Below are 15,482 nucleotides of genomic sequence, written 5' to 3' on the forward strand. Positions count from 1 at the left end.
TATATATATATATATATATAAAAAATACGTGTGTGTGTCTATATACACACACATACAGACACACACCCCCCATGACATGACACACGCGCCCCGCACCAGCGGGCCGGGCCGGCGGCGGCCGCCGCGCCTCCCGGCTCTCGCCCCGCTCCCCGCGCTGCGCTCCCCCTCCCCTGCACCACAAGCGCCGCCGCCGCCGCTTCCCCTCCTCCCCCTTCCCCCTGCCCGAACCTGCTTTCCGGAGACTTGTTGAAAGCGCCCCTGGTTTCTTCTCGACCGTAGAGCCCAAAGTTTTGCCTGCCGGAGCAGCCGCCTCGCGGAGGAGCCGTGTGCTGGCGGCGGCCGCTGCCCGAGCGCCCTTCTCCCGGCTCCCGCCCGGTAAGTAGCGCGGGCACCGGCTGGAGGCTTTTGCATTGCGGGCGAGCGGCGCTGCCCCCTCGCCCCCCGCCCGCCCCAGCGCGGAGACCCCGGGCGAAGGCGGCTCCTGGCGAGCAGCCTGCCCCAGCCCGGTTTCAGGGCAGTGCGCAAGAGGGGCAGCCCCGGGCCCCAGATGGCATCTCCCTCCCCCTCTCTGTTCCCCCTTAAAGAGCAGAGTTGGGCTCGCAGTGGAAGTGCTGCTATAAAATACAGTGACAAGCTTCCTCCCCCCCCCCACCTCACTTTATAACTATGAATTATTTCCAAGTCATTGTGTCCAAATGCAAAACTGGGCTTCTTCATTCTGCCTTTTGATCTTTCCTTTTTTTGGGGGGGGGGCTTGAAGTGAACCCCCCAAAAGACTCAAATGCCCCTTCTTTTTACTCCCCCACCACCCTGGCACATGCTGACTGTTGAGACATAATGCGCCCAGCGCTGCACAGTCGCCCCATGTGCTTCTGTAGTTGTCTCCTGTAAAGCATTTCATCCTGAACTTCTTTTCCTCCCAGAAGTTTGGGTTTCATTTTTAGTAGCTGTGATGTGAATGAGTAATGTGGGCACGCTTTGCATAGCATGGATCTGCACAATATTATAGCATTTTGAATGCTTCAGGATTGAATAATGATACTAGTTAAAAAACAAACCAACCCCCAAACCAAACAAACCCTCCTCTCGACTACCTTGGCTATATGTCCAGCTTCTTTCTAAACTCCTGCCTTGACTTTGGTTACCTCCCTTAAAACAGCCCTGGCACTAATGGCAGACAAGGTCCTTTGGGTAAATGTGATATCATTTATGAGATCTTTTCCAACTAAATAGTTGGAAAATTTTGTTAAATCAACACCCCTGTCGCTAATATATTCCCATCTATTGGGCAAACTTTTTTTTTTTTTTTAATTATTTTTAAATAACTGAGTCTTCCAAGAAATTTGCTTCTCATCCCATTCATTTACAGCCTTTTGGTTTAGTTTTGGTGAAGAGAAGAAGTAGGTGTTTAATGCCGAATATTATTTTACAGTTCTCTGTTCCAGAGAAGACAGCTCTTTTTCTTAAGAAGTTAGGCATGAGAGGTTTTCAGCTATCTGTAGTTGTACAAGAACAAAGTGGATGTCATGGAGGTACCGTGCATCTTTGAAACTAAATTCAGGAAAAGGAAGGGAAACTTGTACTACTGGTTTCAAGTTCTCTCTTCAAATAAAATGGGGTGGGGGGGGAGGAGGTAAAAGGATCTAGAAGTATCTCACCAATACACAGAATGAACGAAGGGGGGGAGGTTGTCTGTCCGCTAGTTCCCATTCAAAAGGTGTCGGCTAAAATCTCATTGCAAAAAGGTATTGTAGCTTTAACATCTTGCATTGGCAGCATTCTTTCCCCTTAGTCTTTGGATTAGTCATTGTATGAGAGACAGAAAAAAAAATCACTTTTTTTTTTTTTTTTGAAAAAGTAAAGTAAACAGCCTCCAACAAGTGAACCTTGACAACCCAGATTAAGGAAGGCAGTAGAGATCAAACAAAGCTGCTGCTGGGCTGTTGTCAGGAGCTGCCTCACTGAAAGCTCTGGACTATTCGATCAGGCAGCAAGGCTATATGTTCACTTATGCAGAAATGGACCATTACAAATGCTGATCTTTGTTGTGAAACCAAAGGATAACTTTGCAAAGAAAAAAAAATCTACTATTTCCATCGGCCTTTTCTACTGCTTCAGATTCTGATTTGCAAACCTAGTTTTTTTTTTTGTTTTTTGTTTTTTTTTTTAAAGAGTAATCTGTGTTTTGGGCTCTGCTGGATAAATTTGTAAAGTGTCCTACAATTCGAGTGTCGTTAGGGTTGCAGGGAATGATGGAGTTCATTAACATAATATTAAGAACACATTTAAAAGACATGTACAATTCAACTCCTCAGAACCTCTGTGGTGTCAGGAACCAGCGTCTTTTTTTGTGTGCGGAGGTGTTAGTCTGAAGCGAAATAGAACAATTTCTTTGTGATTATATATATTTAATATCACTCAGTTCTTGAAATACAGGCCGCCAAGGTAATATTTTTCTAAATATAGTACCAGCCAATCAGGATGACATTTCATGTTTTGCACATGCCGTGATTTTGACAAAGTATTTGTGTGACTTGATTTTTGCCCCTAATGTAGATTGGTTTTATTTTTGTACATTTGAGTTTGTGTTTTGTTTTTCTTTTTAGGAAGTATAGCAGCAAGCCTCAGTGTTTTATATCTCTCAGGTTTTTCAACGGAAAACAAGCAAACAGCAAAGTGCCGCCTGATCAAACAAACTACTTCCAGCTAGGTTATTCAAAACTTCTTTTTTTAAGAGTCTGTATTCTTGGTCAAATGCTGAAGAGCAAACTCTGCACATTTTTATTTACCACCGAGTTGCTTCCTATAAAATATCCCAAACAATAGAAATGGGGTTTTTGAAAAGTTGGAAAATTAAAAAATCTGTGACATTAACATACCTCAATCAGGAAACAGAGCAGGTAAACAGCTCCTGAAGAAGTTAAAAAAACAAAACCAAACCTGGACACAGGTATTTCTTTAATTAGCATTACAGATCACACAATAAGTGCTTTATGCGTTTTATAAGTTCAGGTTTCATAACTATCCTGCATGACTTATTGCAAAGCCTGTAGCTTTTTTTTATAGCACATACTTTTTATTGTCTAATTAAAGTATGTGTGTTAAACATACACATGTATGCTGTTAAGCCATTTGAGGCAATATGTAATGTTTATAGCTGTTAAACATTTTCTGCTTAAATCAGTTCCACCAGTAACAGTATCCCAGCTAGTTTTTACACTGGTGCGAGCAGGGAAAGGAAAGTTAAAGTGAGGAATTAGACATCCAGCACTCGCATTGCAAGTGCTGTACACAATGCTCTCTATTGGAGGGGACCTTTCTTTTTAAAAGAGCTTAAATTTGCATTAACATCCCTGCAATGGAATGCTGTAAACATTTAAGCCTTTGAAATCTTTTTATTTTTATTTTTATTTTTTTTTTGTCTCATGGCATTGTGAAAATTAAGGAAAGGACAGCCGTCAACAGCAAACTTCATGGATGACAGCGAAGTTTGTCATTTGGGCTTGCAGCCACTTATACTGAGACTTTGAGTGAGGTGACCCCATCATTCTTGATGTGAAATATTTTTCTAGCATCGTGCGATGTGCAGAATTATGTAATGTATGCACGCTTACGTGTGCGCAAGATAGTTATTTGAGCAAGTCTGTCCAGTTATTTATAGGTTGTAATGGTACTTCTGTCTTTTTAAATTTTCTCTGAGAAGCTTTAATAAATTTAAATAGATTAGCTGCTGTCAGAAAATAGTATAAATTTTGTTTACGATTCTGTTACTTTAAGGTACTTACACTAAAGAAGCTCCTTTAACCCCAAGAGTGAGTAGCATTAAGTGGTGAGAGGAGTCTCCTGAAGAGCTTCTACTGCCCTTTGCTCTTGTGATAATCTTAAATTACTGCAACTTAATTGCAACTTCAAGGCACTAGGCTGAAATGTTTTTATGCAGCAGAGAGAGGGTTGAAGAAGATGGAGCTAGATTTTTCACAGGTAGCTGTTTTTTCTTTGAACAGGGCCAGCGTTTGTCCAGGCTTTTTCTTAACTTGGAGTGCATGTAGCACAGCAGCCGTAAGTTTTGCATTGTGCTTTCTAAAAGGAGCTTTTCCCTGTGGGTTTTTATTTCGTATATTTTCATGGGCAGCAGAAGTGTTCCACATAGGAGCAGAAGACTCTGTGTGAATACAAGCCTTTCACACTAGACATATTTATGTATGTAAGACACACGTGTGCGCGCCCCGCACGCACACTCATATCATTTGTTCAAAGATTCCTTACAGCCCATTAAGTTGCTTGCTATAGCCACTTCCAGAAGAGGGGGAAATATTTAAAAACTGAAAGAAGTCATTGCAGTGTTCACTATTAAAACGATGGTGATGGGAGATGGAAAGGCAATTGTTTTCAGTGGCTTTCTGCCTGCGTTGAAATTCGTGCTGTTTGGGGCTAGGCACTGGCCCCAACCAGTTGTCTAATGCATGTATCGCAATACTCCAGCCCAAGTGTGAAAGTTTAGGACTGAGAGACATTTCTTTCTTGCTTGCTTGGACCAAAGCCCACTGAATTCAAAGGAAAAGCTTCCAGTAACTTCACTGCCTTTGGATTGGGCCCTTGTTTTGTCACTCATCATAAACAAAAAGGAGGGGGGGGAAACAATTAAATTGATTTCAGGTTGTTTTAAACCTGTGACAGTTTAATGCAGATAATTTCCATCACGTATCCTATCCCACTGACTGCAGCTTAGACATTTTGCCTTGGACTTTTACCATGTTCTTGCAATGCAGGCAGGTCTTCCAGGCTTCCGGCCCAAGTTCTTCCTCCCAGGTTTAGCGTTATCCACAGGTTTAGTCCCACCGACTTCTTGTGCTTAAAGTTATGCATGTGCTTAGGTGCTTCACTGGGTCAGCTCCGTAGTGAAGTTACTGAATTATTTTTATTTGAATTTTATTTTTTGTCAGCTGAATGCTTTCCAGTTGTCTTGCTGCTATAGGCAATTCATAAAGCTTTGCTATTTGTGGAATTGTTTTCCTTTGCGCTAACTAAGGCAAACTCGCAGACTGCTGATCTCATCAGCTACTGCATGGTTTGAGTCCCATAGCTCTTGCTCTATCAGAAGGGAAGCTGCAGTTTCTTCAGTAAGGTGATGTCACTGAATAGTCTGTAACGAGGAAGTAGGATAGCTTAAACCCTACAGTAATCGGAGGGAAAACTTTCATGGTAGGAACTAGTTAATAGTTTCCTTATTAAATGTTTCTGTTAATTATTCAGTTATTTTTAGGTTTAAAGATGTAATGAGCTGTTCCTCTTTTAGGTGATCAGGCAGTTATTGATTAAAATGTCTGGAGTGCTTTAACATCCTTTTCTTGCTCTTTTCTGGACCTACCAAGCTGCAGAAAGTGCTGGCTGTCTCTTAGCTCACAGACTGCTCTGCAAGTGTGCTCTAGGGCTTTGTCTTTATCTGTTCTCCTGGCACCAATCTCTTTTCAACGTTCAATGAGCAGCATTATGTAGTGGCTATTTGCATAGCATATACTGAGGGTAACCTTGATAGCTATTTATTCAATCTGGTTCTGAAAATAATGTTCTGTTAAAAAAAAACCAAAACAAAACAGGAATAAAGGAAAACTTAAGTAAAACCAGCTTCTATTTAAGGAGACCCTCATCCCTGAATAGGACTAAGTCATTTTTTTTTCTCCCACTGACCCTCTCTGTGCTGTTTTAAAAACATCTTGATTTTAGTGCCTTGAAATTGCAATTAAGTTGTAGTAATTTAAGATTATTGCAAGAGTGCAAAGGGCAATAGAAGCTCTTTAGAAGTCTCATCTCAACACTTAATGCTACTCAGTCATGGGGTTAAATGAGTTTCCTCAATGTAAGTACTTAAAGTAACTAAATCGTAAACAAAATTTATACTATATTCTGACAACTAATAATCTATTTAAATTGCATTAAAGTATGTGTGTGAAAATTTAATTAAAGACAGAAGTACTGTCAAGGCCTGTAAATATCTTGACCGATCTACTGAAATGGAGCCCATGTCATGAAATATTGACATGTGTCTGGTATGTTACAGTATTTCTGGGAGTGCTGTTCTCAGAAATAATTGTAGGCTTTTTTTTTTTTTTTTCCAGCCTTCCACTTGGTAGGAATGGTTTCAAAAAGTAACATGAGCAAATAGAAAACTTTTTATTCCAATGATTCTCGTGTGTATTGTTTGCTGTTCATGATTCTTTCCATACAGTACTAGTCATTGTTGCATTTTTATTGCAAGTGTCTATTGCCTCAATAAGTTAGCCTGAATCTGCTGCTAATTCAGATGTAAACTCTGATATAATAGATGTCTCATGCAATGGGATAATAATGTACAGTCTTCATGGTGTGAGAGTGTCAGGTGTGTAATCTTTAAGTCAACTTCTCTGTGAGTAGGAAGGAGATGGCCCATCACAAACCTTTCCTCTGTGCTGGTGTTGGTTTAATTGATTTTTCAGATAGGAAATGTTGGAGTCAAACAGGTAGGAAACGCCTATCTGGTGTTTTATGCGACTCCTTTTGGTATCACGCAAGATGACTATGTGAGAATTGTGTTGATGTGCCATGTGAGAAGATTGGGCTGGGGTGAGGATCCTTGCACTTCTGGAGGCTTTCTGGGACTGGAAGAGCTGCCACGGCAATGCTCTCATCCCTGCAGGGAGGGTGCAGCATCAGCCCTGCTTTCTCATGCCTGGAGGATGGGTCAAAGATTCGGTATGGCATTTGGAGGAGCAGACTGCTCTCCCAGACTGTGTGCACGTGCTTTGATCGTGGCTGCTGAGTCACAGGAGGGAGGATTAAGGCTTGGATGAGAGGGAGGAGGAAGAAATGTGGACTGGAATAGGATGTTCTGTTCACAGCCTCTGCAGCTCCCCTTGGGGATGGGCATGTAGCAGTGAGGAGCGAACGCTTCCCTTGGCCGACAGCGAAGCGCGGGGGGGACATCTGTGGCTCGAGTGCCTTGGTGACCTTAGCCTGACGAAGGGTTTTTGAACCCGAAAGCTTGCTTAATAATTGTTTTCCAGCTACTTAAGTTGGTCTAATAAAAGATATCAGATTCACCCAAAGAATCTTGTCTGCTTGGTGACCCTAGGAAGTCAACGAAAAAGTAGCGTAGTTGGGCAAGTTGGTGGAGACCACTAACAGCATTATTAATCCCTCCCCTAGAATCCAGGCACTTTCTCTCACATTGGATCTTGGTTTTTAGCTGTACTTCCCAACCAGTGTAGTCATATTGTTGCTAGCAGTTGGAGTCAAATGTCTTTCCCTGGGCTGTCTCCTACTAGTTTTCTGCTAAATACCCCTCCCCCCATTGCCAAACCCAAGCTGTTTATTCATTAATTAGTAGGTTAGCATATTAACACATCAGCAAACTAATGTAGTCGGACTTCCCAAAGCAACTTGGGAAACCCTCTGTAGTTTTATAGGGCTGGACATGCACTATTACTGATTTAGATAGCAAAGCCAATGATGCCAAACTTTTTTTTGAGAGCAAGAGAGCATACTAAGTCGACTGTCGTGTCTCTATTGAAAAGATTGCGATAAAGGAAGATAACATGGTGAGGAGGATTGGTTACATGTCCAGTGCTTCAGCTAATCACAAAAATCAAGTTATTCTGCGTGTCCCCCCCCCGCCCTTCTTTGGGAAAAAGATTGTGGCCCTTCAAGATGTATGGAAGTGATAACGGTGCAGTTTTCAAAAACTTGTAAATACGGGAAACATCCGTCTCTCAAATCCTTTTGAAAATGTTGCGTGTGACCCAAGCCACCATTCCCCCGCAGCTGTGCAAGATAAACGGTCCATTTCTACACCGTATATTTGCTGCAGGGGTGATCGTGTTTTTCCACACTGACTCGAGGGGTAATCATTCTTCCAGATTTTTTACCTTCGTTTTAATAGCATTGTAATTAATATTTCATTAAAATCTAAGGCGCCTGTCAGGCTTGCCTTTTGTAGTAGGCCACGTTTGCTTGCGTTCTCAAGTTTGTGTGGGTCTGGAGTATAGGACGTGTGACAATAAAACACCAATGATGCAGGTGTCTTTTTTTTTCCCTACTCTGCCGAGTCAAAGTTGCTCCACAGCCATGAAAAATGGAGCTGATTTAAAGGAGGGGAGGAAGTAAGTGGCTGCGACGGAGAAGAGAAGCAGTATTCATATCGCTGGTTCTTTAATGAAACCTGCAGTGTAACGTTAAATCATTACTGCCTTGTTTGTTGAAAGGATGTTAATCATTTCATTAAGAAGGATTAAGTAATTAACTGATATTTCTTTAGGAAGGGGCGGCAGAATTTTGCAGGCATTTTATTAACGAAACACTGTGAACAAGAAGTTTACCTGCTCACTTTACAACTATCAAAGGGTTAGTTACTCTGTGGGCCAGCATGTAAGAAGTACTCCGGAGAAAGTGCTGGTGTCTGGCTAGGTAGGAATAAATACCTTTTTTGAGAGAGAAAATCTTTCAAATGCTGGCTTCTCTTCTTATGGCTTTTTTCAGATGTGTTGTTACAGAACTTATTTAATGAGTGCTGTATTTGGGACTAAGTAGGGGAAAACTTCATAAGTGTTTGTGGGAATTTTGGAGTTTTTTTGTTGTTTAAATAATGACTTTTATGCTGTGATGGTAAGTTAGTTGTTGGTGAGTCATGGATCTCTGTCTTCTGCCAGCCGATGACCAATTTTTGTTAGCTGTAGAAGAAACTCATTTGGTTAATACGGGCTCAGTTCCCCTACTCCTCGCTCAAGGGAAAAGTTGCTTTGACATTGGTGGTTTAAATCCTTCCCTTCTTCTGGTACAAGAGTTGTCCTACGAGCTGTGATTTATACTGTGTTTGGGGGAGAGCTGTGCAGAGGGAGCTGGGCCAAGGAGAAAAGTAGAGCAGGATTTCACACTGAAACTTTCTGCAGAGGTTTAGGCTCGCATGCATAGGGGATGGGCAGAGCCGTGGCAAGGAATGAGCCCTCTAATCTTGGGGGCCACTTGTTGAGACTGAAATTATATATTTTATTTCACCCAATATTTTCATAATTTTTTTGGCCCAAATCGAGACCCAGGTGTATAGGAAGCACAGTGGCTGGGGTCATAATGGTGCTAGTTTTCTGCACCCTGGATCTCTGCATGCAGCCTCCATTCAGGATTCGGCCCACTGAGAGATCTCTTCCGCCTTGACAAAGAATGGCATTTGCTGAAGTTAAATTACTGTAATGTTTGCAGATAAATAGCATAATATAGTAGGAAAAATAATGTTAGTATCAAGTTCCATAACTGCTCTTCCCAAGCAGGGCTTCTTCCAGTGATAGAAAATTGGTGCTTTTATCAGCATGCAATTTTAGCAGAATGGGTGAACTTCCGAAGCTGGTGCAGTTCAGTGCCCGGGCCCTACAGACAAAGGGCAGTATTCTGTTCCCACTAATGTGGTGTAAGCACAAACCAACTGCATTTTAATCACTTGGAGTGACTATTGATTAAGTATAAGCCAAGTTTGGCCCGGAGTATAAATTCTCTGAACCTTGCTGCAGGCACAGAATTATAAATGTCACTTTGGATGTTTGTACTGAACGCTGTGGTCCATATTTATACTAGTGCAACTCCACTGACTTCATAGGAATGATGCGAGGCCTGGAATTGCCCAAGCCTTTTTTTTTTTTTTGCTTTTACAACAATAGGATGTTACTATAATGGCTTTTTATAAGTCAAGCACTTGTAACAAGGGTCCAGTCCTGCTCCCATTTCAAGTAAAACCCCTACAGATTTAAATGGAAATGGAATAAGGTTCTCTGAAATGGTCCATGCTAACTCTCATTTGACAGTCTTCAATTTTATCCCATGTGCATTAACACTGATGTTGCCGCAGGATCCTGGGTCTTAAGTTGTTGAAACTCTTGAATCCTACACTGAAAAAATTAAAAGGCATTTTCCATTCAAAGTGATGTGGTATTTCAAAATACTTTGAAAAAGAAATGCAAGAAGTACATAGTGCAGTTATGGTTAGCACAAGTATAGTGTGGGTAACACCCATATTTGAAGGTCTGTAGCGTACAGAACAGTTACTTTTTTTTTCTTCAGAGGATGGGTGTTCATTTATTTAGTTATTTAGCCTTTCCGTTTAGTTACAGGATATTACTGAGAATCAGACAGAGACTCACCTCAGTACATTTCAGTTTGTGTTGTAATATGTGCATTTGTTGTTTTCACTGCTGCAAAAACAGTATCTGTAGTAGTAAAAAAAACCCCCAAACTTGTTTCGTAAAAGTCGAAATGCAACATTACCTTTGAATTCATCTTAAAAATATTAAGGCACTCCAGCATATCCTTATCATTAAACATAAATTGGAGAATCCTGGATATTTCCTGTTTGTTTTTAAGATTGGCTGCAATATGTTCTTACCCGAAAAGGGCACTTGGTTGGCCTAAGAGAGACTGAGTTTGCAGTGAGCACTTCAGATTTGCTTAGGAATTCTTGTCATGCAGAGACAAGTTATTCAGAAATGGAAATTTATTAAGTAGGATTTTTAGGGATTATAACAGATGTCATTAGATAGAGCCACACACATGAAGGTAAACTAGTAAATCTGAACAAATGGAAAAATAGCAGATATAGGCTACTAGCCCCTGTTCTCAAACTTGCTGCATAAGCCCGAGTTTATGCACTGTGATAATGCTAATGACCAACGAAACCAATGATGCATGACTGGAGGAAATCAGTGGTATAATCGGAGAAAGTTATCAGTTTTTTGTCATTAAATATTAGTGATAAATAATACACTTCATTTTGAGCGGATAGAACGTATTTAATTCCGATGTACAGAGTTTCAATTTAATAAGGGTCATTGCTGAGTAAAATGATAATCTTTTATAATTTAGAAGGAAAGATAAAGATGCCTTTTTTTTTGGCATAATCCACTGACTCTGGCCATTCAGTGATGTTTGTCTTGACTGGTCCCTGATCTTCTAGAAAGATTTTTACAGTTTTTTTGGCTTGGCTGTTTAAGAGGCTAGTTGGACAGAGCAGCTCAAAAATGAAATGCATGAAACCAGAATTGAACAGGGTCTGCTTCGTGTAAATGAAGACTCTTCCACCATTCCCCATAACAGGCTTTCTGAAGAGCTAGGTTGTGTCCCTCGTACGGTGAAAGCCTCCAACACCAATGCATAGATCAAAATATATAAATGGAATTAAAAAATGATGCACGGAAATCACAGAGTGAGAGGTTCCAACTATACGGAAAGAAAGAGCGAGAGAAGTGTAATAAAAATCAAGTACGACAAATATCAATAGGTTCTTGTTATGCAGGGCACTTTGCTCTAGGAATACAATATGACGTGCTTACCCCCTACCCCTCCCAAACATTGGATAGAAGAACTGACATGGGGAATCCCTACATTTTTGCTTATAAAAGTGAATAAAATTGGCTTGTGCCAGATACCAAGTAGAGTCTACCACATGTTTATCTCAAGTGTGAACTGAATGGTCTCTTATATTCCAGCTCTGTCTTGCCCGCACAGATTTTGGCAAGTGAGTGGTTTTGTGATGTGGGCAGCTTTTCCTGCCGTATTCCCCATTCACGTCCAAGCCAGAATCCAGTTTCAGGTTTTCAGAATTGGATGGCACAGTGGAGTGAATGCACCGGTCTTCTAACTCCCCAGTTCCTAACATTTTTTTTTTCCAGAGTCCTGTTAGTACAGGCCCCAGTCACATCCTCCACTGATTCAGAACAGTGAACTTGCCTTACTTTTAAAAAAGGACGGCAAGATTTGTCCTGTAATTCTTGAACACAAACCCTTGTAGTAGTAAAGTGCAATGTGCCAGATTCTGTCTCTGCAAAACTGCACGCTGCTCCAAGGTCCTTCAGCTGGAGTCCTGTGCAGACTTCCGTGGGCTGGAGTCGTCTTTACTGAGAGTTTTATGGTGATCCTTTATTCTAAGCACACACAGATATTTACATTCTGGTGGGATGCTTTTTTCCCCTCTTTCCTTTCCTTTTAAAAACCTTTATCGCCCTACTTCTGTCTCAACATACCCTTTTAAAAGAGGATAAGGATTTTCTTTTTTTTTTTAATTTGACATTTTTTGTCATGTGCTGTGCATCGGTCATCATGACAGTCTGGCTGGGTTAGGAGCTCTGCCTGTTCTTTTGAGTGTTGAGAGTGCCAGCTTTGGCTGCTTTCTTCTGCAAATGTCCCACAGGAAGAAGCACAAGTATTACCCCACTCCTGCTGGAGCAGGCTTGGGAACAGCCATACTTGTGAAGGTGAATTGGCTTGAGCCAGATGAAAAGCCAGGAAAGAGCATCTCAGAGGAGTGTCTGGCTCCTGGTACCACCATGCTTTCACGGCTCATAGGGTATGAGTAGGCTGGATAGAAAGGAAGGGCAAGTATCTGTTACCTTTTGAGGGTCCCTGGAGGGTTAAACTTCGTGTTCTTCCAAGGAACAGATAGCTGGGAGCATATTTAAGGAGGTTTCCCACCAGATTTCAGGTCTCATATATGCATCACAGAAGCAGTAAAGGGCACAAATCCAATTGTTCGCCGAACTTTTTAGCACATCACGTTGAAACCTGCCAGGTATTTCCCCAATCTCCCTCTCTTATCCGGGCTGTTACAATATACTGCTGTCTGCTTAGCAGTACCTGGCATCGGGGCCACAGGACTAATGCAAGCCTGGCTTTTTCTATTGTTTTCCTCCTTGGAGCTCTGTCAGTATACCACTTAGTTGGGTCAGTGGTGTGCATTGGCTCAAAATCCCATTGTGACTGGTTTCTTTTTGCTTCCAGTTGTTTTAATTTTACTGCTTTCCCTTTAGCAGCCCGTTGGGTCAGCAGGTCCGGAGATTGACCCTTCTTGACGAGGGCCTTGAGAAGAGGTCCTCGTTTCTAGTTGCCATGCTCTTAAAAACATCACCTGGGTAGATGTTCATCAAATGTAATTGGATGCGTAGCTTGTATACATTTGTTTATCTGTTAGTAATATAACCAGCTTTTGAATTAAAAAATAAGAGGTGGTTTGCAAGTACAGGGCCAGACCCTCTCATGACATAGCTGGGTGTAGCTCCTTTGAGCTCAGTGAAGTGTTACACTGACTTATGCCAGCTGAGAAGCTGTGTGTGCTTGCGTATAGTAAACTCTGTCAAATCTTTTCTAGCTGGAAATATTGAGCGTGCAACTGGAAAATCGTGGCTCTGGCTCTGTCCTCTGCTACCTATGCAAAACAGCCTCTGTTTGGCTCTGTATGAGGACCAGTTGAAGATGCCAGGTGTTCAGTGAATGGCACGGATGGTCGTTAATGCAGCGTTAGGTTCACTCAGGCTTATATTAGGTCTTTGCTTAAAGCTTTAAATATGGTTTATGCATTTATTGCTTCTGAAATTGGTGCAGGTGCGTGTTAACAGGAAGTGAAACTTTAGGAGCCCCGAGGGAGCTTCATTCAAATGGTGCCAAGCAGGTACAGCATACAAGTGTTATCACCTTACCGATAATCTGGCATAGCGTAGGTATTCACACGTGTCAGAGGGATTATAGGGGGTGAAGTCATGCTGCAGTTTGGCACACCGTCACAGACTTAAACCTTTTGTGAGAAGGTGCAGGAAAGCTTTAGTGCTCGGGGTTGGTGTAACTTTTTTTTTTTTCCTTCCCTTCAAGCTAAGCAATGCAGAATAAGAGTGGTGGTTTTTCACTTTAGAGTTCTCTCTCAGATGATCAGTCGGATGTTAACAATGACAAAAATATATAACATAATTGATAGGAACTGGGTTGCTGCCATTCTGAGATGCTCTGAAACACAGCCAAGACATGGGGTTGGTCAGGATCTCAGTGACCTTCTAACTTTTCCATCCAACAGACCCGTTTTCACGTTGGCTGCGGGTGGTGTAAATTAGATGGTGAAAATCTCGCTCTTAGGTGATGTGTTTGTTCTTCAAAACCTTTGGGTATTGGAGCACGACGGGTAGGGAAGAGGCCTAGGACCGAAGTAGCGGAAGTGTCGAGTGTCGGCACATTGGCCACCGTGTGCGAGGAAGTCTCTCGCCTCCGTCTGAACAAGGTCTGACTTGCACGGTCACTTGTGCAGGGGCGTCGTGTTCTGTGCAAACTGCTCTTTGCTTCTAAAGTAGGGGTGGGAAGTGATTTTGGGTGGTGGGCAACTGAATGAGTTTTGGTGAGCTGCCGAGGGCCACACGCACACAGTCTTCCAGAAGATGTCATTTAAACAAATTATAGATAACAAATCATATGTTATAGTAAATGTTGGATTTATATTACAATTTTATTTCAAAAAATATATTTTTTGTCCCCATTTATGCATAATAGCTCAAAAAAAGTCTTATTCTGTATACTGTGTATGTATGTGGGAGGGAATGAGCGTGCATGCGTGTGTGGGGGGAGTGCCTGCATTAGGTCCTGGGGGTAGAGGAGGGGCACGTGCAGCAGAGCTTGCCTGGGCGATGTGGAGCAGGTGCAGGGATGGTCCACCACTCCCTCCATCCATGGCTGCCCCCGCAGTGCCACGCATGGGACTGAACCCCACCTGTTCGCACCTAGGGCTGTCAATGCCATGCTCCTGACCCCAGCCAGCAGCACAGCTTCCCGGCAGAGCTGCCTTTCACCCGCTTGGATGCTCACTGGAGGCTGTTTGTCGTGCCGGGCAGGTGGAGTAGGTGGAAGGCAGCCAGGAGCTGAAACTGGAGCTCCACGTGCTGGAGCATCCCTGCTGCCACTTCCTTGCGCTACCTGCTGCTTGGAGCGGCACAGCAGGGGCAGGAGAAGGAGCCACTGGTGGCAGGACGAGCTGAGCAGTGCCCAGGCAGCTGCAGCAGTGGCAGGAGCAGTCCCACCAGCAAGCTGCTTGCGCTGGCCAGGCAGGCGCAGGGTGGAGCGTGGCACGGGCTGTTCCCAGGTGGGGCTCGGCCTTTTAGGAGGACCGCGGTGGTAGCTGCAGGCCGGATGCAATCAATCGGTGGGCTAGACCCGGCTCGTGGGCTGTATTTTGCCCACCCCAGTTCCAAAGCAACCCTAAGGCAAGACGGTAGCACCATGCCCCTGTAGATCAGTACATTTTCCTAGTGTCTGGGGTTCTCACTCAAGCCCCAAGGCCTCTGCAGTATCGCGTGAAAACTGCCCGTCACCTTGGACAACACTTTTACTGCTTTCCTTTGATATAGTCTCTATTTGGAAACCGAATGCAGAACCTCTGGAGGATGCAAGCAAGGCACGACCCCGGATGTGGCGGTCTTTGCTGGAGGGGATAGCAGAGAGGCTTTTTGGCTAGTTTCATCTCCTTTTGGTTTCATGTTGGTGTGTAGTTGCCATGTTTCTCCACAGGTATAAATAAAGGGAGCAAATCAACAGAATTTCTGCAGATTTACCAGGAGGTCTCAGGATCTATTGCCCTACCTTCCTGTGCTGAGGAAGGGGAGGCAGCATTGGCGTGGTGACCAGGAATGCCATGTTACACACTTCCTTATAGCAAACTT

At 43.0% G+C, this 15,482-nt stretch overlaps 1 protein-coding gene and 1 long non-coding RNA gene across 7 annotated transcripts in view; one reads left to right on the forward strand and one right to left on the reverse strand.

The window, feature by feature from the left end:
• Positions 1–312, reverse strand: part of LOC109311177 — a 3,498-nt gene extending 3,186 nt beyond the window's left edge. Inside the window, exon 1 of the long non-coding RNA XR_002101439.1 lies at positions 229–312. This is a non-coding gene — a long non-coding RNA (uncharacterized LOC109311177). The remainder of the gene's footprint in view (positions 1–228) is intronic.
• The window catches only part of FOXP1 (forkhead box P1), a 442,485-nt gene continuing 427,295 nt past the window's right edge, over positions 293–15,482 (forward strand). For 5 of the 6 annotated variants that reach the window (XM_019536645.1, XM_019536646.1, XM_019536642.1 and 2 more), the window contains exon 1: positions 293–375. The gene's annotated coding sequence lies outside the window, so the exon portion shown is untranslated. The remainder of the gene's footprint in view (positions 376–15,482) is intronic. The other variant, XM_019536643.1, reaches the window with a different exon arrangement.

The sequence above is a fragment of the Crocodylus porosus genome, unplaced genomic scaffold, assembly GCF_001723895.1.
Source record: "Crocodylus porosus isolate Cpor-Errol unplaced genomic scaffold, CroPor_comp1, whole genome shotgun sequence".
Taxonomy (NCBI): domain Eukaryota; kingdom Metazoa; phylum Chordata; order Crocodylia; family Crocodylidae; genus Crocodylus; species Crocodylus porosus.